The sequence below is a fragment of the Teleopsis dalmanni genome, chromosome 2, assembly GCF_002237135.1.
Source record: "Teleopsis dalmanni isolate 2A chromosome 2, ASM223713v2, whole genome shotgun sequence".
NCBI lineage: Eukaryota > Metazoa > Arthropoda > Insecta > Diptera > Diopsidae > Teleopsis > Teleopsis dalmanni.
Window position 1 is genome coordinate 816905 of NC_051847.1, and position 27279 is coordinate 844183.

Genomic DNA, 27279 nt, shown 5'->3' on the forward strand with positions numbered 1-27279 from the left:
TCAGACAGTTCGTTTACGGCAGCTGTTGAAACCAGTTCACCTCAGTAGTGCGTTGCGAAAAAAACAATGGAAAAAAATATTGATCAAAGAGTTTGCATCAAATTTTGTGTTTCGAACGAATTTTCGTGTGCAGAATCGTTGCGAATGCTACAAAAGGCTTATGGGGAATCAGTTTTATCGAAAACTCAAGTTTATGAGTGGTACAAAGCCTTTCAGGACTGTCGTACGACCGTCGAAGACATGCCGCGTTCTGGACGACCTTCGACCTCTACCACCGACGAAAACATTGAAAAGGCAAAGGAAATCGTGTTCAAAAATCCTCATGTGAGTGTTAGAGAGATAGCACGAGAGCTAGGCATCGGTCGTGAGATGGCTCGTTTGATTTTGGTGGACAATTTGTGTATGCGACGTGTCAACGCTCGGCTTTTTCCGATTCACCTCAATTTGTTCCAAAAACACCATCGTGGACAGGTCTCGTTAGACATGCTTGATCGTGCCAATTCCGATCCAACTTTCATGGAACGCATCATAACGGGTGACGAGACATGGGTCTACGAGTACGACATGCAAACAAGCCAACAATCATCGGAATGGAGAGGAAAAGACGAGCCGAAACCGAAAAAACCACGCCAAAGTCGCTCGAAAATCAAGGCAATGCTGATTGTTTTCTTCGATATTCGTGGTGTGGTGCATCATGAATTCGTCCCTGAAGGACAAACAGTCAATAAAGCCTATTATTTGACTGTTTTAAGACGTTTGCGTGAAAATATCCGCCGTAAACGGCCTCAATTGTGGAAGGATAATTCATGGATTTTTCATGACGATAATGCTCCCTCGCACCGAGCCAACATTATCAACGATTTTAAGGCCAAACATTCAATAAATACCATCGAACAGCCCCCGTATTCACCTGATCTTGCACCGTGTGACTTTTTCCTGTTTCCCAAACTCAAATTACCACTCAGAGGAACGCGTTTTGAATCCATAGAAGACGTAAAACAGAATTCGCAGAGGAAACTCAAAGCCATACCGGAAAGCGCCTATAAAAAATGTTTTGATGATTGGAAGAAACGTTGGCATTTGTGTATCGCTTCTAATGGAGCATATTTTGAAGGAGATAAAATAAATATTGATGAAGATTAAGAATTTTGCGTTTTATTTAAAATTTCCGGAAACTTTTCGGTCACAATGTATATTTCATGTCAGGACTTGAACGAGGCAAAATATTGTAAGCTTATGGACACTGAAATAAAAAACATTGGGAAAAGCAACGAAAAAAATTGCAAAAAATAGAAAAAGAATGGAATAAAAAATGGTTTCTTTGCTATGCATATTCCGATTATTAAACTTTTTATTATATTTCTTATATTTTTCTCTTTTCACTCGGATTTATTGTTAAATGGCAGAAAAATAAATGCCAAAAAAGCAATTAATCTACGTTGAACCTTGTTGGTGGAGCGGCTGGAGACGAAGGGAGCTGACAAAAACTGTAACATAAAAAGATAAAGAAAAAAAGAGGAAACAAGAAGAAGTTATGAAAATAAAATAAAAACACGAAAATGCAGTTAAAATGAATGAAAGTGTTTAGTTCTGGGTGTTTGTTGACGACAAACCCAACAACTTAACTCAATATTATGGGTATTCCACAAAAGGCAAAGTGCAATGGTGTCATTTGCGAAAATTTGAAGTGGTGCTTGTAAGGAAGTGGAGAAGAGGTAGAGATGCATGACACATAAATAAATATATGAAAATATGAAATTGTGGTATTAGCTACCATGACTTTGATTTGTCCATCTGAAGATGCCACAATTTTGCATGAATTTGACAATTTATGTGAACAACAAATTGTGTCAAAAGGGCTTCCAAGTGTAGACATCAGCCCCACCACAAGTGTAGGGGCTTCAATAGCAAGCATAATAATAAAAACACATGTGAAGTTCTTCAGGTTACCCTCTTACCCGCCTATCCCCTTCCGCCTTACGTTTTTGTGTCAATAAATTATTCGTTTGCATTTGACATATCCCAATTTAACATTTTCCATTATTGTTGTTGGCGTTGTTTTCTTTTGTAAATATTAAAATGAAATAAAATGGAATGTATATGTGCAATTGTATTTATGTATATATCCTTATCTTAATGTTTAGATGTTTGCATTTCGGTGTTATGTTAATACCTCACAAATTACTTTTACTACTGGAAGTTCCTCTTTTAAACAATTTTGATGGTATCAATTTGGGGGTCACAAAAATTAATATATAACATAAGTGAAAATATGTTAACAATTGAAGTAGTTTTTTTCTAAAATTTATAAAATTAATGGTTAATGGAACGGAACTAAAAAAAATTTTTTAACATCAGTATACAAGGCATTAAATATGTAACTTAATAAATGTGTAATTAAGAAAAATATATTATTTATTTTTAATTTATATATGAACTATTCCGATTATAGTTATTGAAACAATTTTATTAATTTAGGTTCCTGCCTTCTTTTCTGTTCTGGTGGGTAGTTTCAGGTGTAGTAATATTTTAAATTACACAAAAATGATAAATAAATTGATTGAAGTTATTCCAGTAGAATATTTTAATAATAAACGAAATCAAAAAAACATTTTTATACAATTCATTTTTTGTGGTAAATATCTTTAGGTATAAAATAAAATAATAATAAATAATTTTAATAATTAAATAATTAAATTTTATGAACCGATTTCAATGCAATTAATTAAGTTAGTTAATGCCATTGGTTGTGCGAAATGTTAATAATAAATAAATTAGAGTGCAATATTTGTTTTTGCTTGAAATAAGTAAATTAGAGTTTGTTCAATCAAAATACAAAACTCATTAAACTGCACAAGGCTAATTACAAATTCATTAAAAGTGTAAAAAGTGTCCTTTTTTGTGCATTAATTATATATTTTTTTTGGTTTTTTGTGTATTGTTTCAAACAATTATTTACAAAAGTAATTTGCTGCTAATAAAGTAAAAAAGTTTTTATGCACGTAAATTTTTTATTGAAAATTTTGAGCCTAGCATCCTAAATCCCAAAAGTAAACTTTTGCCTCTGCGCCTTCGCCGCCTTTCACAGTCATTTGTGGTAACAAAATTCAACAAAAGTCAAACGGGAGCTAATTTAAATTTATCGCCAAAACTGTGGCAGTGGCAGAAGCAGAAGCAGAAGCAGAGACAGACTACTACAACCACACTGAAAATCTTCTCTGAAGTAAAGGTAAGTCGTCGCCTACACGTTAGCTCACATATATTTTTATATAGAATATAGCAGAGGAGAATAGGAAAAAGTTGACGTTTATTTTGTCACTACAGAATTATAAGATTAACCAAAGCAAACGTAAATTGATATGTATAGAAGCGGCAGAGCCGCAGCTGAGCCGCAGTTGAACCGCAGCAGTGCTGTTTACTTGCAAAAGGTGTTTAAAATACATTCACCTCATACAAACGTCAGCTCTGGCACAAGGCAGACAACACATGGCAGTTAGCAATTTTATTTTTACTTTTCTAAATTATGATGCAATGAGAGAGAAATGACAATGAGAGAGAGTGGGCGCTGGTGCGGGAGTTGCAGGTGAAGATCTTAACATTTTAAAATATATATATATGTTATTTAATTCCATTATTTTGCTCATTATATATATGTCGTCGTAGTATAGCGCATTTGTTTAGCTTTCTTGATCGGTCATTTATCAATCAGCAAAATAAGTTCTATTTTTGTTTACAAAACTAGTTTTCATACTTTAAACAAAAAAAAAAAAATAATTGTAAGTAGCAGCAGTTTTTTGCCTTTTAAAGAAACGCAGCGTATGTTCTCAAGTGTGCGTGTATAAGTGCACGTTAGTTTGAGCGCGTTTCAACAATGACAAGACAAAAGTAAAAATGAAAAAGCAAAAAAAACTATTAATAAACAAAAATAAAACAAAATTGCGTCATTTTTTATTTTGATTTTTTAAGTTTTTTGTTTGGTTCTTTATTCATTTATTTTTTTTTTTGTTTATACGACCATTGAAATTGTTTGCAAATTTTTCTTAACTGAAGTCATCGATACATAAAATGCTTGTTTTTATTTGATATTTTTTATGGACTTTACTTTTGTGGCAACAAGAACAAAACACAAAACAGTTTTTATTTTGGTTGTCGATTAAAGTTGCCAAGAGCAATTGCAGCTGATGTCATGTCGATGTTGGTGCGTTCATACTTGGAAGTTGCGTTAGCTGCGTAAATTGATACTGGAAAGTCACATTGAGTTTGTAAAAAATATTCGCCATTTTCACAGAAACTGCAAGTACCACAAAATCAAATAGAATTGTTGCGCCTGGCGTATGAGTAACAAGCGCACCGTCGACGCAAAATCGTAATAGAGGCACATATGTCTGCAGTAGAAATGACATAAGTGCCCAATCTATATGCAAAGGTTTAACTTTTTCTGCTATTTTAATAAGGTAAACACTGCGAGGTATGGATAAGGTATGGATATTTTTTGTCGTTTTTATCTCATATTCCACGCAAATTGCCTTAGTACATGAAAAGGCAAAAGCTTAATCCATCCCGTCGAATTCAAGTAATCTAATAGATCTGAGATTATTACTTATGAACAATCTGACAAACTGTGAAAAAAGTACTTCCTGTAAATTCATAGAGCAAATGCTTAGTTTTTTCTTTTTCCTGTAAGTTTCAACAACTATACAGTCTACAAAGAGTGCTATATGGAATGCACACTTTCTCTGCATAGGTTTCTATACACAAGTGATGAGAGAGAACTACAGTAAAGCTTACAGTTTACGCTTTTGTTTTTGTTGAATTCATAAAATCTAGTCTTTTTATATAAGGTCCATGTTAACCGAGAAGTTACACATAACCCATTGAAGAAAATGGAGGCAAGTACTTCACTTGCCGTCACTTGCCTCTCTACATGCTTTAACTAGCTTTGATTTTATGATGCAGAATTGAGGGGCTTTAATTGCTGCTTGCTGCTTTAAAATGTCTACTGAATAAATAATTTATCAATCTCTATCATTCCATCAAGTCAATTTTATACACTCAAACAAACTTTTATAAGGCGTAAAAATTTACTTCTTTCTGTACATAAAAACTACAAATCAGATTTAAAAAAAAAGAAAATGAAATGCGTAATTTAAAATAAAAGTGTCACTGGATTTGAAAGTTTTTATAGAAAACCAAGGTTTGAATATTTGCAATGTTTAAGGCATTAAAGGTAATTAAGGTAATTCATATTTATTATTACATGGTTATTTTTAGCACAATTTTAGATGAGAATACAATGGACCTTGAAATCTCACTTATGATAAGCGTACTTTGATAACAAATTACCGTCTTCCCTCAAACCATACGTTTATGCTTTTAAATTAAAAAATGTAGAGCCAAAAGAAACTGAGGTTGCAGTCTGTTGTTGGGAACATCAGCTGGCGTTAGCCAGTGCACCAATTGTCTTCCATTAAAGTACCATAAAAGTTATTAAAAGATGTGTTTAAGAATAACATGAATATATTCATTGTCAATAAATATAAAAACATTAAATAAAATAAAAATATAAAATAAAATAATATATTAAATAAAATAAAAATAGATTTATTATCAAAATAAATCATAATATTAATATATCGCAATTGATATCGTTATAAATATTTCAATTAAGTTTCAAGTGAATTTTTGTTCAAAACGCTGACATAAATTATTGCAAACCAAAATTTTCGAAGACCAATTGACATATTTCCGCATTTTACAAAAAACGTCATAAATATGAAAAACTTAAAAAACAAAACAAAACACTTTAAAAACCAATTTAACTCAAATGCGGAGATTGTGTAATATTATTAATTTCATTAACGCAAACAGAACCGCAATAAACAATTGTCAAAATACAAAAGCTATGACGGGTCATACCAGTTTGCCGATTGGCTGGTTGGCCGACTGGTTTCCAATAAAAATGTATCTACTAAATAAACAAAGTATCTTTTTTGCACTCAGCAAAGTCAAAAATTATTTTAATTAAAAATGCATTTGCATTAAAAAATTAATTGTTAATTAATGTGACAAATGTTTTGCAGAGTGCAAATTGAAAAAATTAAATTTTGTTTATAAAAAATAAATTAAATACGTGAAGTATGAATTGTTAATTGCTTTAATTTACATCGGCAACCACAAGGACTGTGCATTCGATGCGATTCGATGCGATTTACTGCAAAAGTTTAACAGTTGACGATGTGGCAAAAAGTAAACAAAAATAATATAAAAAAAATCAATGAAAAAATAATATTAAACAAAGGCCAACAATGGAGTGGAAAAAAGTTAATAATATTTATGATGGGTCAATAAAGCAGCTGTCAGGGTTAAATAAGTGTGAAAAATATTAACAACAATGATTTCAGTTGAAATTGCAATTACACTGCAAACATTTCTGTTCGGAACTGAGAGTTCATCATACGCCACCTACACCGCTGTTGCTATAAGTACATGAACGAATATTATTTGGGTGGAATTGTAAGTATATATAGTATTCACTACATACGTATATACTAGATTGCTTGGCATATGTTCTAGTATGCCATATAGCTAATTCCTCGTCTTAAGCAAACGGTATTGTTAGATATTAGTTGAAGGATGACGTGAAATTAAATTCCATTTCATTAACAAGTGGAAGTTTATAAAAATAACGATTTAAAGAAATAATTAATTCGACAGAAATTGATTGATAAAACCATTAAGAGTGGAGATATAAAAATGGCAGAAATTGAACATTCCAGTTAAAACTGAATTATAAACCGGCATCCCTAGTAAACTGATATGACCATACGGGTTTTCTGTGATCGGTGTCAGAATCCATGTTAGTATCCAAATCAGTCGATAGCTCCTGTACGGAGATATTTGCATGGTTCCATTTCTATCTGGCTTTAATAACAATACCTATCATTATTAAGACATCGAAACATTGCCGAAACATTGCTATTAATGTCACACGTAGAGGAGCAGGCGCACAATTAATAGGATTGTAGATTAGCTAATACTGTATCCTTACCATAATTACAAAACTATGGTCTTATATGTACTAGTATATTGAGTATATTGAGAATTGAGGCTTAGGTACTTAGTATCTGACCGCTTAGTTGCCTTCAAGCTAATAGTTCTATGAAATCGTTTGGTTTCAATGTATGAAATACGACTCGAAATAAGTTACAGTTTCAAACTAAATACGATTAGAATCCATAAGACTGCAGTGGCAGGTGGATTGATCAAACTCTTTAAAGTCTACAGCCATACAATTCTTGTTAAAGATTTGTTGAAAAAGACAAGGACGGGACATCCGTTGTAGTGCTTATAATAATGATGACACTAAAGTGCAAAATCAAAAATAATAACTTTATTTTTGCTGTGAAAATTAGATTATGGTATTTCTTTATTTAAATTAAAAATAAAATTCATGGTTTTTGAAATACTTGCAATAATGGTTCAGAGACGTAAAGACAATTCCCTAGCCAGTGTGGGTGAGAAGATTAGAATGTTTCCTTAAAGAGAAAAAGCAGAACTTCACCTAAAAAATATGTATGTATGCCTAAAGAATTACTTATATTACATTGTTTAAAAGAGAATAAATAGCAACTAAAACGTTACATGTATCAACAGAATATTGTCTTATCATTTGACAGAGCAGTGGCATTTAAACAAGCTAATAAAGAATATACGATGCAATATAATCAGATTAAACATTCAAACCATCTATTTAAGCTGCTTAACTATAAAAATAATTGAAAGTTTTACTTCATCTCCAAATATTTTATTTCGACACAAGATTATAGTATCTCTTTTGCAAGCTTTAGCAATCTGGTTGACTAACAACCTGTAATAGTGGACCATATCATATTCTCGGTATAATCTTCATTACTGACTTTTTTAATACGAGACAGAAAGACATAGTTCCAAAAGAAATATAATACATTGTAACATAACGTTATCATTTAGTAACCGAATATTTTTAACATATTTTAACATATTTTTGTGAAATTGTAATCAACAATATGCATTTCAGGAAGCCACAGATAGTAAGAAAAAAAGATAAATTAAAAAAAAATCGCAATTCGTTAGCAATGACATCCAATTTTGTTAAACTACAAGTTTCTATGATCTTGCAGCAGCTGCAACAAGCACCGTAACAGATATGTATTACCGATGACAACTCTCACAATTTTCCTACAAAAAGTAAATAAAATCTAAACTTAGAAGTATGACAGGATTTGCATATGATTTAAACCAAAGCCTTCACATTTTAGAAGGACGGAAAGAAAAGGAAAAAATACTATTTCACTGACTTGCAGTTAAAATTTAGTTTACATAAGCTACTATGATAACTTTTAGGTATTGATTGACTTGTCAACGCAGAAAATATACACACAAAGGCATACATACATTGGACTACAGGAGATATGCAAATATGCGCCTAAATTTATGCCACAAAGTAATTTTAAAATACTTCATTCAACGAACTCAACAGACTCAATGCATTATGAATCGTGTTGCGACAACAAAGCAACATGGATTCAAACTCAACTGGGCAGAGTCGGATGATTTTGAATTGTATTGAACAAGAATAAGGTGAAGTGTATTCAGTTGATTTGATTTGGTTCTGTCGTGTCGTATCATGTCATATGCAGTCAAGGCAGCTGACGTAAATGTTGACGTCGTTTATATAAATCCGCATAAGGACTCTCATATCAGGGAGTGATATACAATCATATAATATATATTTGTATGGATTCATATACATAAAAATGATATAATAAGTAAACTGATTGAATAAACGCCAGGACATCCACTTTTACACGCCCACATTGTCAACAAAATGTCATCTTATTAAATAAATATATGCTCACGTACGAATATGCCTAATACAGGGTTCTACGGTGTTCGTGTGTAGAATTTATATATGCATCTTTTTTGATTAGAAAAACTTTCAGAAATTACTATTTTGACCATAACATCATTTTCTTAAAAATCATAAATCAGTTTGGCTTTTAATAAATTCAATGATAATTTTCTGTATAAAATAGATAATTGTTTTTCTCTGCTTACTAAAATTACACTAAAATTACATATTAACGTCTCTCTAAAATAAATATATAAATATTTATTTTATATATAATATATATATATAATATATAAAAAATGTGGAAAAAATATGTTATTTTTATTGGTTATCAATGATAAATCATACTTGAAGAATAGAAATATTGAATTAATTTACTAAAAAACTACGAAATCATTTTACTTACTTAAGTAGTTGCATAAGTAGTTTACAAATTTCACAAAACGTAGCTGCAAAAAGAAGAGAGAACTATATTAGTGGCTGTCATTCAATAGTATTAGAGCTTTTGTTCATATGAAAACTAGTTTAATATAAAATATAATATAACGTAAATATCTAAGAAAATCTGTAACATTATAATGAGAGTAAAATATGCAATTAATCCATATAAAAGTGATTTTTGACAATGCGAAATCTGAAATTATGACATATTTATCTTTAGTTCCTAGTACGTACCTATAATACATAAAAACTCACATATGATTTTTCTCTTAACAAATATGTCCCACACTAAAGCACCCTGTACAAATAGGTTCCTTGCAGAGGAAAGTCGAATCATGCCGCCATATCAGACAATTCATTTAGGTTTTGTGTGTGTTTGCCTAAAGCAATGTTTGCTTAGGGCCGCATACACATTGAAGCACTGATTGAAATCCGACCAAGCATCAAACGCACCAAGAAGTGAGGACCATATTTGCTTTCCCATAACAACGACGCTCTAATATATTCCATCCGTTGAGTTTTTGTTTTGTGTTAATTTGCTAGTAATAATAATTTTTCTTAAAACAAATTGAAATTGGATTATGAACATAATGCCAACGCATCCAACCCACCCACATCGCATTAACATTGGCACATCTCTGGAAAAAGTGTAAATAAAAATAGCAACGGCTGGGATAAGTAAGCGACACAGTGAAGATTGCCAAGTCGAATTTATGTCAGCTTTGCGATTCACTCTGACGAACTCTGCTTGTTGTTTTATCGTCAGCATTTTTCTGATTCTTTGTCAATTGATAGACTGCTTAGCAACACTTGTCGATATGTGAGGATGTCAGTATTTTCCCTGACATCCTTAATGACTAATGGTTATGGGTTCTGGAAATCATTTTTTTTGCGATTCGCTATTGTTATTGTAAATTTAAATGCATTCAAAACACAAACGAAAACTAAATTGTTTACTCTATTATTTAAGGTGATATTTATATGATTTCTGAATGCCTCACTGTTGATCTGGAAAAAATTAAGGTTGTCTTTTATTATATTCATTAGTGAAATCCCGAGGGTTAGTTAAGTTGGTAACTTGAAAGCCAGTATTGGATACAATTGATGATGGCTTTTTTATGGCTGGAATTATTTATTTTTATTTTATGCGTTGCGTCTTGACTTATTCTTAGACGCGTTAATGTCCTTATAGAGGTTATGGTAATGTTAATAGCGGTGTTGTTATATACGGAATTAACTTATATAGAATTAATCAATTCTGAACTGAATTTTCCTTTTTGTATACTAATTATGTACATATTTGACTAGCTATTTGGAATTTGTTAATATTTTTTTAAAAATATTCTATATAAATAGTAAAAGGGTTATTTGATATTTATATCTATTTATAATCTATGAGTAAAATTAAGTAGTTAAATGCACAATTTCAGAAATGTTCTGAAATGCACAAATGTTCATAAAAACACTCCAATCATTTTGGGTTCAGACTTTGACTCCTTAAACTGATGTTATTATGCAATATTTAGAGACATTTAAAAGAAGAGAGGGAATTTAGAGAGGGTAGTTTAGTTCAAATGCATACTCAACCTGCTGTGCCCCAACCAGTAATGAAGTGCAGCTGCTTTATTCTTCCCACTGCGAACGTGTACTTGAGCAGTAAGACATTCCCGCAAAGCTGCCACATAAGCTGATCAATAAGCACGCATCAATAGGCGGGCGGTCATGCCGTGATAGGCTGAGTGCACAACACAATGAATTGTACCCGTAAAAAATAGCCGAGGTAAAAAAGAATAGCTTTGGCAGAATTTATTCAATCATGCCAATGCAGGAACAATAGTACCAGACAAAAGTGTGCCTATACTAACTGAGGCAACGAGAGCTTGCATTATGTATTTTATTTAATTGCTGCATACTAAACATATCAAGAGTGGAGCTCACATAAATAATTCTACACATACTTACAACAGGTGTAGAATGGTGTGAAGTTACCAGGTCCTTTAAAGCCACATTAATGCATTACAGTCAAGACCAATTGCTGTACACTATGGCTAAACATTAGAGGGGCATGTTGTACTAGTTGTACTAGAATCAAAAGACATGAATTGTTGGCCAAGAGTCACTCAGGAAAACACAGCAGGAGAGTTGACATGGTTTTTCATTGAACTGCAGATTTGCACTTTTTTCACTTTTATTTATCTTTTTTGTGCTACACCTTTAAACTTCTGCCAGCAGATTTCCTTTCATTATGCATGAGTAGGGAAACTTTTAGTGTCCTAGCAAAAGGGGATGTCTAATTCACAGGTTAATGGGCGTCAACAGAAATTACGGAATAAGTCAGCCGGTGAGGTGTATATACTATTTCCTGCCTTTAAGGCCAGCCAGCGACGATGTTCGAAAACTTTTGGCACAATTAATGTGTAGTAAATTTATTTAATTGACGACTTGCACGCAATAATTTATAGCCAAAGACATATTTGTGTGTGTGTGTAGGGTGTGTAGTTCAGTGGCAGGAAATATGCAATAAGTCCTAGAAAAAGTATGTTGCATTGTTTTTGTAGATTGTTTCGTTGTAATAAAACATTTTATAAACTACATCGAGCACAGCAGGCGGTCAACAATTAAGTGCAGAAATTTCACTATTCAATTATGTAAAAAGCACTAAAGCAACATCAGAAAAGTTATTACCTGCAGTCAGTCATGAGTACGTAATTAATCGTAATGGCAATAATATATAATTAATAAAAAATAACTCAAAAATAATTACGAATCGCTAAAGAAGTTAGCTTTGAAATTTGCGAAGCTAAGATAATCTTCCTTCGGATCATTTCAAAACTTCTCAACAACAATTTTTTAGAATAAATTCATAAGTCGAGGGGCATTATACTAGATTTAATACTATTTTTAAAATCGATACTTTATTTAGTTTGATTCGCTCAACAACTGTAATGAATAAATAAATGATAATATGCGTTAAAAGTCGATGCGCTATATCAATTCTTTGTATTTTAGGTACATGAATACTGATCGACTCTATTTCTAATATCGCCTAAAATTTTAACTATACATAACTGCATATCTGGAGGATTTGTTCCTCCGTTTACTTCACCTAACCTATCTGAACCCAAAAGTTACCACAAATTCATTGATATAGAAAATTCTCATCCACAAGAATTTTTATCTGATCCCGTAGACTTTATTTCAGGTACATTATTATATATTATTATAACCCATTTTAGTAATAAATTTAATATTCTAAAATTGATGCGTAGTTTCTTGAAAGTTCTTAATAATAAAAAACAAATTCATTTTAATTATTCAATTTATATGAAAATTTTTGAATAAAATGAACTGATTAATAATTCTAACAAATGTTCAGAATGATTCTTTGGTTCAACCGAACCTAAAGGCTAGCATGAGCTAAAACAAACTAACTGACAGTAAATAAGTAACAGTTTACAACATACCTATAATATATTCATATTAAATTAACATATTGAGTGTTTGACATGCGATTGCATATTAGAAAGGCTTGATAGAGCCTCTAACGACTTTTATTGGGAAAGAAACTGTACTTCCGTAACGTCCCATCATTGCCTAGGAGAGGATGTAAAATTTTTAAGGGCATAGCTCAGTAATAAATAACCTGACAATTCTGTTTTTCATTATAATTATTAGATTGCTTATTCTTAATGAAATGGGATAGTCATGGCTTCTCAAAAGGATGCTGTTCGTGTGTGTGATATTTTTGATTTCTATTTTAAGATGTTCCTTTAAGTTGACGAAAAGATAGTGTCTTATCAGAGGTATCACAAAAGGCCATAATTTGTGTTCAAGTGAACTTTGTTGCACAAAGTTGTCATTCCAGCTTGAGCCATTCTATTTATGATTAAGGAGTACAAATAATACATGAGAATTAAATGTCTGAACACAAAGTTTTGTTGATGAATGAATATAACACATCAGTGTTAAAAATCTTTAAGGTCATGATTTCAAAATAAGTCTTAACCTAACAATCATTTCAAAATTAAATTTACTTCGTTAAACCTCAAATCCTAATAGTTAAAGGATACTGTTGAACACTTTGAATGAAATTAAAATATATACGGGATGCATTCTAAAGTGAACAGAATTTATTCATTACTGATATATTCCGGATGCCCTCTACATCAACAAAGCGTTTTCATTAATCGAAAGATGAATTTTTGAAAACGTGAAACTCAATCAGAATAGTTTTAGGTCGGCAGTCAACCTTAATGAGTTGATCGTTATCCATAACTCTAGCAACTACATGTCTGGTCGATATCACTAAGGAAGTCGGAACTCGGAGAGATCTTAGTACTTAGTACTGTTTGTTTTCAGCATTGTTTTTGCTAAATATTATTCATAATATGTAATAATCAAGCCATACTCAACTCAGAAATGATTAACAATCATGTTTCTGAGAATCAAAATAACTTAAAAGTAATATATTTTTTCATTTTAATTTCTAAAGTAATATGTTTGAAATGTGCCTCATTGACACGTTTAAAGATAGGATTAATACAAAATTAATGGTTTAATTAGGGTACTAAATTTCCATTGCCAAATTATCGTCATCCGAGCCAGTAGTCGTACTTGATAATTTAAAGTTTCGACTTCATATTAAGACCAACAATAAAATGCAGGAAATATGTTGGTTCACTGACTTTGTCAGATAAGAAATTATTTTAGAATAGACATAAAATAGTTTTCATTGCTTTTAATTTAATTCAGCGCACACAGGTAATCTCGGTCAGGCGTCTGCGTTTGAACAAAAGCCTTTAAGTTAAGATAAGCGATAAGACACATAGCAAACGTGGGCGCAGCCAAAACTCATACGCACTGCGTGACTACATTAAGAAAGCAAAGCAACGGCAGCTGAGATAAGCGATCTTCTGTGTTATACAATATAATTTTACTTATTGTTGTAATTGCCACCGCCACTCCCACTGTTATTACGAGCTTTTTGTTACACACTTTATCAGCACATCAGCAGAGTCCTGAAGCATATGCAGAGCAGTGTTGTTGTGCTGGTTTCCATTTGAATTAATAATCAATTATTTTAATTTTACCGGGCACTATTGTTAACCTGTCCGGCACATTCAGCGATATATTCAATGATATATTCAACGACACATTCAATCGAATGCGTTTTATTCAACGGCGAAGTTGCGTTTAAACGCGTGTTTCTGTGCGTATCTGCTGGCATTTTCGTATCTACAATCGAACCGCAGTTGTGTGTGTTCCGCATAATTTCAATGGAGCAACTTTCGTATTAATTGCACATTCGCACACATTCTCACATTCTTACATTCACACGTACACCAATACATAAATGCTTAAATCTGGAATTTACTTACTGACGAGTGCGTAAATTACACATTCAGAAAATGTGCACAATTTATTATAAGCGGAAACAATGCGCACTTCCGCCCGAATGTGTCCTGTGTATGTTGGTCTGCTTCAGTGAGCGGCTGTTGGCGTGTATGTGCGTGCATTTGCGTGTATGAGCGTGTATGTGCGTTTCGTCTTTTGTGTTTCGTTGCGTTTTTTTACATCGCAAACATTTGTGATTTTTTTTCAGTATAAACTTTTTTGTTTTTGTTGGAAAAAATCCTTGTTTGATTGTTTGCTGTTTTTATGCTCTTAAGCAATTTACACAGCGTAAAGAGATGCATTGTTTGGAAAACAAACATAAAATTGTTTCAAAGGCGGCAAATTAATTTTAAATTTTAATTTTCACGCTTCCGAGCTTTGCGACTGTTTTGTTGCTGATTTTATTAATGTAAAACCCATTACATCTCTTCCCCAAGCCACCCCTTGATAAAAATTTTATCGCTTTTATCTGCAGCTGCTTGGAATTATCCTTCTTCTCGGGAAAGCAATTAAGCCAAAGTAGACATTTGTGATTCAATTTCGATTTGAGTCATCATAAAATTTCGTCGTTTATGATTTTCTCTCCAGTCGAGCCATCAAAATTGGGATTCACATTATGCAAATGAAGACAAAATGAGTAGGTGAGGATTATATGGAATTTGTTAGTTTAAGGGAATTGGCGGATAAACAAAATGTATTACAACTTATTTTGATTTACTGAATTTTCTCAATTAACGAGAAATTCATTATCCTGCGGGTGAAAATTAGTAAGAAATAAAACATATGCGGTGAAACAGTTTCTCTTTGTTTTAGTTTTAATTCGTTCGTTCGCAAATTAAGTCCATAAAAAATTTACTATAATAACAACAAAATTTAAATAAAATTGTATAATAAATTTATAATTATAAAACTTTTTCATATATTTAGGTTCTGAATTGATTGCATAAAGGTAAATTGTTTTCTACCAAGTGGAAAATTAACTGAAATGAGAAATCAACACTGTGTCTCTAAAAGGAGGAGGTATTATAAAATTGACACGTTTGTACTCCTTAATATGACAGTTATATGTATGAAAGTTATATGTATGAAAGTTATATGTATGAAAGTTATATGTATGAAAGTTGTATTACCCCTATTCTTGCTTGATATTATAGCTAGTGCACATCTATTCTAGTATCTCGTTATACAATTGCGGATATAAAAACGTCTGGACAGAGCATACTTCTAACATGAACTCCATCCTACAAATAAGTTAACCCTAACGCTAAGTAATTCTCCTCTTTATTTATGACTTGGATAAATTTATCTATATTAATACTAAATCTTTGCAGTTTTTTCTCTTCCATTTAATTATTGGGATGGGGTAGATATATATTGTTCTTCACAGACTAAGTGCTGAACCTCAATTTCAATGCATTCTCAAATTTTACAGTCAGGTTTTCAACACTTTTCATCTACCTCAAAAAAAAAGGATTAATATATATATTTATGCAGATTCTTTTAATAATAGGTATAGTTTAAGAAATATATGATATTCATGAGGAGGTAGAATTATAATTGATAATAAGACTTTTCAGTTTTAAAGTTCGTTATATTTCATAGTGACAAGTTCTTTTAGTTTTCCAATTGAATTTAATTTTTAATTTTAAAAAATTTGCTCTAATCATTTGGTTTCTTCAAAATATCATTTATTCCTTTCGGAGAAGCCTTTGTAATCATTTGAAAACACAAATTATTTCACTGCATTGCATATATTTCTTTTAACGTCACATTTCAAGTTTTCATGAGTAGGAACCAGTTATATTCAAAGTCTGCACTTTATTTTGAAGAGCAAAGGCCGTAATATGCCTGCAAGTCCATAATACTAAAGTTTAATGCCTTAAATTCATAAAGGATTTTTTATTCCTAATTCCTTTTCCATACAAATATTTTCAGTTACATTGCACATTTAGCTGAAGCCGACTCCACCCAGCTCAATCCAGTACCGAAACGACTTAGTTTTATTTAAAATTTCCAAAACTTTTTAAATCACTACGAATCCATTCTTGTTGGAACTTTCTCACCACCTTTTCTGCCACGTCATTTGCATAAATTTTAAATTTCAATTTTCTGTGAAGTTCTTTCTACTTTGTCCAAGCCACAACAACAAAACCAAAAGTAAGTTTCGGTTTCTATTGTACTTTTGGGGTTTTGCGCTACCAGGACTTTTTTTGTAGTTACTCACATTTTTCTTGCTGCTGCTGTTGCTGCTGGTTTAATAGCTGAAGTCTCTTCCATACATTACTGCGGAATATAGTGTCCAACAATAGGGCAGCCCCATACGAATGAAAAGGCAAACGCTTACACTTCTTGTACTATCCTTACTAGCCTATCCTTACGTATATGTAATTTCATTTGCACTGAATTATTTTCTTTTAGATTCAAACACATCCGCACAATCAAGAGTTACGAAAACGGAACAGGATATAGTGACACTGCCAAACATCTGTTGTGTGGATAATCGTGATGACAGCATATTTGTGCTCCTTAATATGGGTTCGTTCTCCTGTATCTGCGAGTAAGCGTGTGAGTATTTGTATTAAATCAGCTTTATTAAATTGTCTTTCCGTCTATACAACCTCACATCAGTGTTTGTGTATTTTAAGTCCTTTGTGACTTTAGTTTTGCAGTTTTTTGTTCGAAGCTATGTGGCTATTGTCTTCGACGTGTTCTTGCTCTGGTTCTACATGCCCCTTTGTAGTTTGTAGTTTGTAGTTTTTAAAGTGGCACATTAAAATGGTCAAATGGCGTAGAGAAAAAACAAAGTTAACCCGAAAACTTTCAAAGACTTGCTGGCCCTGCAGGATAGCATCAGAAAAAGATTTACAAAACTTTTATCGCACAATATGAAATAAATCAGAGTCATTGCAAATCACGAAATTGATGAGATAATAAAAGTTGGCGAGTTTAAGGATTTTCGTAGCATTTTTTTTAAAACATAAGAAGCATTTATTCGTACAATATATGTGTACCACGATTTCTATATTATAAGTTTACATCCTTTTAAAGGATTATGGTTTCTTGGTATGAGTAGAGAAAGATTGATTGCTATTACTTTTCTGATGAAGCGCAGATAAAAGCGAACAGAAACAAATTTTATTTTTATGATTAAAATAGAACTCCGTTCAATATATACATACTTGGATGAGCAGAAATCATCAGATAAAATGTTTCAATGTTTAATGCAGTAATTTAAATAAGGAATTATTAGAAAGGAGCAACCGAATGAAAGTATGAAAATGCCTTATTGTCCAAGAGATATTTACTTTAATAAATGCATTAGTGCCTGTACAAATCAAACTAACAAATCTGATAAACAGATTATCCGCGATCCCTTGCTGGGTCACCCCATATTATATATATTTTAAACCAGTACAGAATCCAAAATACGAGAAAAAACTTGATTGAACAATTTTCAAATGGAGCATAATGGAATTTTTGATTTTTTGAAAAATATGTGTAAGACTCTATTGGGAACGATACCGAAAGAAGGTGACGTAAGTCAAGTATGTACATAGCTGAGATTGCAATAACCTGTGCCAACTATGAGAAGCCATTAGATTTCTCTATTCAAAATTTTTATTAGATAAAAACTAAATTACGCCACTATTTAATACATAAAAAGAAGGGAAGACAATAAAATTTTTCATTTCTGCATATCTGCAATTCTGTAGGTTTTGTTTACTTTTATTTCATTTTCTGCTACACTTATGACCGAAATAGCTGCTAACAAACACAGAAGCGGGGAAGTACCATTGAAGGAAATGGAGAAAAATGCAAATAAACGTAGTCACTTCCGAGCGGATACGGAAATACAAGCGTCAGGTTGGCATACCAAAAGGGCCAAGTAAGCCGATACTTGAAGCCATAGGTAAAGTGTCAAGGGCGACGATAGGGAGCACAGTTGTACCACATACTGGCTAAATGCCTTCAAATGAAGTTGAGTAGTGCCAGCATTTGTTGGTTGGCTATAGTGGGGTAAAGACGAGTGGGGCAAAGTAAGTTAAGTGTGTTATTTATAATGTATATGTAGTATCCGCAAAATGGACACTTGTCTTTGAGTGTGGCAGGATGTTAGTTTTTATATTAAGTGAGTGCATAAAACACAATTGAAGTGAGCTTAGTTTTTGCAGTCATTAGAGTAAAACGGAGCCGCTTTGGATATGCATGATTATGGTGAATGTGTTACTATAAAAGCACATATATAATAAGAAGGGTAAAAAGGAATTTTTACGTAGTTACCAGCGATTGTTGAAGTGTTCAAGTAAAATACAGTAATAATGTATTTTAAGTAAATTTACGGCAGAAAAACTCGCACAAAGTAAACCATTTGCTGGTCTTCTCTGTGCTAATTTTATATTAAGTAGAAAGGAAAATAAAAACTATATTTATAAAATACTACAAAAATATGCTATTTTGTCTATTATTCCTGTAGTCTTTCCATTTTTTCATTTTTGAATTTGCTTTCTTTCTTGTTTTTCTACTCCAGTAGGATCTTATACTGGTCGTGCCTTGCATTTTTGCCGCGCTACTGTATGTTTTTACTACTTTGGCACGGAAAATCTGTGCACTGTTCCATTTATTGCTTTTAAATACAAAATAAAGCTAAGCACCAGGCAAAAATATTATAGAAGAATGGATCAGAATAGCAGCACGACTGAAGCAAGAAGCACGTTGCACGTTCTACATTGCACGTTGCATGCTAGTACCACGTTCTTCTCAGAAAAACATTAAATTCAACGATAACAGCACACAACGATAACACGGCCACGGCAGAAGTACTGGCAAAACCGTGTCGTTACCTTTATATACACCCCTCACACAACCATCGGGCCACCCGAAAAACCTGAGTAGGATTATGTGTTGCGGTTGTCAGACCAACTCAATATTTTGCAGTTACATTATTAAAGTACGTAGCTGTGGAGCTGCTGCTGCAACCCCAAAGCACAGCCGTCGGGGTGTAGATTTGGCAGTAGAAAAGTGAGAAGTCGGCCGCACGCGCCTCACTTCCATACCTTTGAAATGGAACCAAAGATATTTTTCTCTTCAGCTTTATGAATACCAATTTTTCTATAGCCAACAAACTTTTTTGCGAAAATTTTTTCAAACACTTGCCGACATCTTTTCATTCTGGAATTTTATATATTTTTTTTTATTTTTCCACTAAACAGTATTTTTAGTGCATTTTTCTTTGTAATTTAATATTTACAAAGTATATTTAGCCATTGCATGTCATGGAAAAACAACCAAGCCATGAAAAACCATGCACGTCAAGAAAAATAAACTACAGCTCCTCAGTCACTTGAATGGTTAGCGACGAACCTGATAAACGTCAAGGGTTAATGCGAAACAGCAATGGCAACAACAACGGTGACATATCCTCATGTACACGGACAGTACGTCAGCCAGCTTGAAAGGATCTTTGAGCTTGTTTTGCTTGCAGTGAGCGCTTAAATTGAAAAACGTTTAAAGTGTGGGCAGTTTTCAATTGATTTAATTTTTTTCATTTCACCTCAGACGTGTCCTTTTCTTTAATATGTTAAGCGTACAACGTCACAACTGATGGCCAGAAGATAGTTGACGAGAGTGGATAAGAACATTTGACTATGTTGTATGATGTGTTATTGGTTGGGTGTGGCAGTGCCTGATGTGCAATTTGAAATTTGTTTGTTTTTAATTAATTGCACGCGGTCACAGAATATGGACGAAGAAACAGAAAACTTTGAAAAACTATTCATGTCTGTGAGCTCTTCTGTGACATTCCTATACTCTGATCTTAATGTCAGAGTATAGGTGCGCGACTTAAAAGTGATTTGTGACTCAGCGCTTATTGAGATTTACGATAGCCACGAAAAACAATAAAACGTATAGTAAAGATTATGGAAACATTGCTAATGACATAACGTGCAGCACTCAAACAGTTTCAGATTAAACACCAATGAATTTATATTAGATAACAGACATTAAAACATGCAACTATGTTATGCACGTTCTACGCACCCAGAGATAATTAGGAGGAGTGAACTCATTCGCCGGAGGAAAATTGAAACATCAAATTAAATGGATTTATATTTTTCCTTATATCAACACGTTTTTCTAGAAGCAAAGAAAATTTGTTTTAGAAAGATAACCTGTTTCGTTAAGTTATTGGATAAAATTTCGATATATTTTCATATTAAAGATATTATTATTTTCAAACGAAAGATCAAAAGATATTACATTAGACGAAAATGAATCTCTTATTTGAGCGTTATAAGATTGTGTACATTATACATTATATTTTTAAAACTTAAATATACATAATATATATATAATATACTATATAATATAATATATTATATTATATATGCATGGGAATATATGTAGATGGGAAGATAACTAGTAATACTTAATTGGTTTTATATGTGATATAAATGGATAAATGTGAGGAATATAATTTAGGTAAACTGTTAAATTAACCCTTCAGTTCCTAAGTTTATTAATGTTTGAAACAAGTATTGGCGATAGTTTTAAAATAAATAAGCAATATTTATTCCAGAAAATAATTTATAAATGCAGTTCATCAAATTCGGCATCATTTATTTAAGATTAGAGGTTTCAGCAAATTATAAGTAGCAAATGGTGGTAAACAATATGTTTGGTTTTTTTACATTGTTGACTGCCGTAAGGCATTCTTGGCAACTAGAGGGTTAACACACTTGAACACTCTGATGAGCAGCTTCTACTAGAAGTTCAGCACTCCGCCCCTTACTTCCAGTAGAACATTTAAGTAAAAAAAGCGAAGCAATTCAAGAAAATTAGACTAAAAATCCACACATTATATTTATTATTTTACTGCATTAAAATATTTGAGGTTTTTATAATTGAAGCACACAAACAACAACAACACAATAGACAAAGCCAGCAACAATAAGGAAAAAGCCAACAGGCAGAGCTGATGGAAGGAAATGTGTCAGTACTTATGCAAAAATATTCCTAAAGCAGTTATTTATGTCGGTAGAAAACGTCCATTTAAATTGTTTGCAAAAGCAGCATTAGCGTCAACGTTGAGGCAGCTGCGCTGTGGCAGCGGCAGAGGTAAAAGCAGTGATGTAAATTGAAACCAAAAATAAAAAAAGTAATATAGAGTAGTGGTAGTGTTTTGCATATGCGACAGCATATGTGAACATTACTTCTTTGTCTCCCTCCAAACTATTTACGACGCCACAGCAAAGCAGACCTCTACTACAGCGAAAAATCTCGATGAAAATGCCTTTGTCTTTATAGTTAAAATTAGATAGTTAATGCTTCTGCATTTTAGTAATAAACAAATTTGACCAAAAACACATAAACCAAACGACAGTGGCGTGACTAGGCATTTTAGTCCTTATAACAAATATTCGTATCTTCCTTAGATTATCTATTAAAAATACTTCCCACAACTGATTCTACTATTACTGTGTCATGAATGAAGTTGCTTTGTAGCTTTTACAAGAGTGTGCCATCCCACAATCAAGTATGTTGGCACAAGGGCGCCTTTAATGTTTGTATTTTTTGAAGTGTAGATATGCGTGTGTGTTTGTCATGTGTGTGTGGATTGTGGCACCACAAAGTCTTCCAGTTCAGTAAGCAAGGCAATTATTAATCTTTTCTCACGCCGTGCGCGCCGCCTTCATTTACACAAAATCCAGCAGCAGCTCCAGCAGTTCTATTCTGCTCCAGCAGTTGGGGCTAGAGCAGTGGTAGCCCCAACTGCCGGCGTCGTTCATCAAAATTTACTGCTAAACTGAATAGCTCGGGTTAAGCCAAGAAACTATGAAACTTTTCAAGACAACGAAACGCAGCTGTGCAATTTATGGCTTAACGCGTTCTTCTTATGAACATTTGTGAATCGTGACATTGATTTGTGAAAATATTTATTATTTTTAGTGCAAATAACTTTTAGAATTCTTTCTTCATTTTCTTTCTATATTGCTGGTTTTATTAAACATGTAAACCAAGCTATGTGTTTTATCACATTTTTTAGTTGGAACAGTAAAGTCCAGAATACAAAAGATTATTTTCATTTCTTTCATTTAGGTAGAATTTAGTTTAAAAATCAAGTACATCTAGGTTATGGCAGTTAAGTTAAACCGTCACATACAGTCATCTTAGTAGACCCTCATCTTTGCTCATATCTGATGCACTTTAGCATTTCAACAAATTTCAGAATTTTGAACATTGAACACCTATCTTTATTGATATTAGTTCAACCTCAATACATTCTTTATTTTCCTGAATTCTTAAGGTTGATAAATCTCCATATAGAAGCAGTCTTATGTGACATATAGTATTACTTCTACGGGAAGTACGGCTGTTTTAGTCAAGTAAACGATAATTAATTAATACTTTTTTATTTGATAATGCATTTAGAAGATGTTTTGTATTTTTCGACTATAAATATAGTCAGTGAAATAATTATGAATTAGTTAATATCTATGTGGAGAAATAAATCTCTCTTTCGTATTTTGGAACTATTCGAATATTGTACTAGTCTTGATTTTTGATGGTTATTAAAATAATTCTCATTTTAAGGCTATGCTCAAATCTTGGGAATCTGTTATTTAGTTGATCTATAATGCCACAATATTAAGCACACATACAATTCGATTCATTAAATGCCAATTGGGTTAGGCTGAAAACAGTTTGACGAGTTTGCGTTACAGTTTTGCTGCTGAGTCCAGATTTGCTGTTAAATCTTTACAAAGCGTTATTGTATGTCCTTTTTTTATTGTCCATATCATAAATTCATATGCAATTTAATTCAATTCACGGAGATAACATAAAAATGTAGACGAATAAATATATATATATATGTGTTTTTATCTATTTGTAGAAGAAAGGAAGAAAAATAATAATAATTATAACTGCGATCGTAAATAAGCGTACCGAAATTGCAAAAGGGAGTCTGCTATGGGATGTGAATACATTGTTAGCTATAAACTCGGATAGGAAAAGGATACAATTTTTTGCCAAAAAAGTGTACAGGAAAAAAGTAATTGCAACTAAAAGTGTTGCATTTATTTTGTTTTTTTTTTTTTTTTGGAGCTGCATGAAGCCACTCAAGTGAAAGGCCAATGATGCTTGCAACTTTTCCGTGCCCTGAAATTTCACAGGCAACCGAACGCGAAAAAAATATATTTTGTAATGTTGGTTGTGCTGGTTATGAATGGAACTACTTTTCTTGCATTGATATTGTTTTATAGTTCATACTGTTATTGAAAGCTGGTCGGATTCTCTCTGATTCCCTTGAAAACTACTCCAAAAGTTACGTGAAGTTGAAATGGTGTAAATTCAAAACAAAAGTGTAAAAATGAATACACAAAAGAATATAATGTGAAAATGTATAATTGAAACTGAAGAATTTAATAAATCACGAATGAAATAGTATTTTAAGCTTTATAAAAAACTTTCCAATCTCGCTCAATAGCACACAACTCTTTAAAGTACCTGAAAAATTCAGTTCTGTTGGAAAGTGTTATATTAATAGTTTTAATTTATGGTACAATAATGTTATAACTGTCTATAAGCTATTTTGAAATCATATAATATTCAAATACTTATATCGTATTCTATATAGTGTTGTTGTTGTAGCCCGTAGAGATCTATAAAGTAGATAACATAAAAATAATTTCAACGGCATATGCATGGGTTATGATATAAATAGCTATGAGTAGTGTGAGAGGAGAAGGAATAGCTTAGGATTAAGAATAGATTAAGTATACGTACGAATTAAGTTAAAGTCAACTATCATCAAGTCGGAGAACCCTAGCCACTTCAATGGAGTGGATCTAAAGGTCGATTGGCCTCAAGTTAGTGTGTACATTGGATCAGTAAAAAATATGAGCACATCATGAAAATTCAGTATTGACGCATTTACGTATGATAAGTAATCGTTTAGCACATGGCTATATATTGATCTCAATTGAACTAGGACAGTTGTTGCTGCACGTTGGAGGTGCCGTTTTTTCCGGGAGATATTAGGCGGGGCACTTTTAAAAGATTTCTTGTAGTGCAGCCGTGATCTCTTCTTGTAGTGCATCTGTGTGGAAATCTGACTACTAAACATGATGGCATTGAGGTATTCATTTGTACGGGACACAAAAAAATATTGCTTGACTGCACACTATATCGAACAAATGACTGTCGGCAAATTGCAACAGCTCATTAACTGTGCATTATTCAAATCGAATTCGTTAATTGTTGCTGTTTAAACTCAATTTAGATAATCAACTCACCAATTAATTCCAATTACATATCGCAACCTCATAACTCTGCCAGACCCTTATATTGGTCATATTTAAACGATATTTAGATGGCAAACTAGCTTATCAATTAAAGGATAAGCACAATTTAATATGCAACTTTATACTTAAGGACAGTGACAAACATAGACACAGACGGATTGAGCAACTTAATTTAGTGCAAATATTTGTGAATGTTGTACGAACCACAACAGAAATCCAATAAATACTTTGAAAATGTCAGAGACACTACTTTGTTATATTTAACATGGAAATTTCTACGTGCACCACACTGCCACAGTTCCGCTCACCATCAGACGAATACACGTTCAGGCAAGTATGCCAAGGTGCGTGTATCCCGGCTTGTGTTGATTTCATTCATTATTTATGGTTTACCTCAAAACGTTCATTACAAGTATTGCTTTTCCTTTACATTTTGTGGCATGTAAAGAGTTGCAAGCACACTTACCTAAATAAATACTAACACACACACACACACACACACACACACACTGTATAAATTACTGTATGCGCATATCTCATTATTTGCCATATATGTTACTACATACACGTATACGTACAAATATTGCTACATACCCCAGCACAAATCTGCAAGACTAACTTCTAGAACGCATACAAATTACCTATACCAACAAACAAACAAATAACTGAGCCAACAAACAGACGACTGGGCAAGCAGGCAAGTTGGCTGGCAGGCAAGCAAACGGACGGGCACACGGAAGGATAAGCTCACTCTCGCACAGAAAGTGCAAATTTTTAATTAGCATAAGTTAGAGAGGAGCAAACATTCTGCATGACACAAGCATAATTTTGCATATATTTGTGTTACTCCTCTGTGCACATGCAAATATGTAGGCACATGTGTATGTGTACGTGTGTACATGCGTATGTGTGTTACGTTTGTTTTGATACCAGCATTGGAATTTATGTATTTTCTAAATTATTTTGGTATTAGTGAGCGAAGTTATTTTAAACTAAATGCTGTTTCATTTCATGCTTTTTTCTCTGTTTCAAATGGCGCCATGGCTTAAAGTAGCTTAAGTCGTTTGCGGCAGCAGCCAACACTTTTCCATGCATTCTATTCCCAACCCTACGGAAGCCTTTAAGCCATTATTTTCGGCTACGTTCACCGTTCCATACTCGACTCTTGCTGCAACGTGCCATTTCATTCTGAAAAAGATTTCGCTTTTGGCACAAAAAACGGCCATAAAAATACAAAATACATTTATTTTTATATTAAAAACGAAATGGAATAATGAACGAAGTGAACGAAGCAGGAGGCGCAAGGCGAGAAGCTAAAAGAAGAAAATTACTCATGGAATGCAAAACTAAAATATATGAAATTAAATTTGCTGCATTCTGTCGTTTATTGCTTCTGTTGTTATTGTTGTAGTTGGTGCTGTTGTTGTTATTGCTTTCGTATTCATTTCTAACAGTAGACAAAATGGCGACTTATAAGTACATTGCGTAAAAATAAGTGTCACCTTCTTGAGTATTTCACTCTAAAGTCACCCTACTTCGTAATACGAGTACTTCGCTTCACTCTACACCATCGAAATGTCAAGCTTTATTGTGGATATTTTTTAACTAGTAAGAGTAGAGTGAACCGGAATACTATAAAACATTTCATTCCGTGGCTGGTAGTTTCAGAACTCTTATCCGGGAAATGGTGTGCAACACGACAAATAGTATTTTCGAACAGTCTGATATACAGCTAAGATTTTCGTAATACCATAGGAGTTTTCTCCTATGCAAGGCCATATCTTTTATTCTAGTACGTTCTCATAAAGAGCTACCAATCTTAAAGGTTAGTGTGGCAGTCGGTGTAATTGTTCAACGCCATTTACACTCTATGGGTCCATAGTGATCACCAACGGTGTGACAGATCCTGTTGTGTGTTTCTCTGAGCTAAAAGATTATTCCACACTTTGCTTTTAATCCATATACAGTGAATATATGTGATGATATCAGAAGATATCATTCATCTTGAGTTTGTATTTTAAATTTCTTTTGACACACTATGAATGCTACATACATTTTCCGATGATATTATATCCAAAAAGCAATTTTTTGTTATATTGGAAGCACATTTTTAATAGATTCGAAACTCTCTCAGAGTTTTAATAAAGGATTACATTTCACTGTTAGGCTAGGTTTGGTTACACGGGTGATTATTCCGTACAAGAAACTCAGTAGTTTGAAAAACACTTTCAACCTTTGGCAAAGCTTATG

General features: G+C 32.8%; 1 long non-coding RNA gene across 2 annotated transcripts in view; it reads right to left on the reverse strand.

Annotated features, from left to right (window-relative positions):
* The window catches only part of LOC119685718, a 106209-nt gene that overhangs the window by 48321 nt on the left and 30609 nt on the right, over positions 1-27279 (reverse strand). For both annotated transcript variants that reach the window (XR_005252822.1, XR_005252821.1), the window contains exon 3: positions 9297-9339. This is a non-coding gene — a long non-coding RNA (uncharacterized LOC119685718). The remainder of the gene's footprint in view (positions 1-9296; positions 9340-27279) is intronic.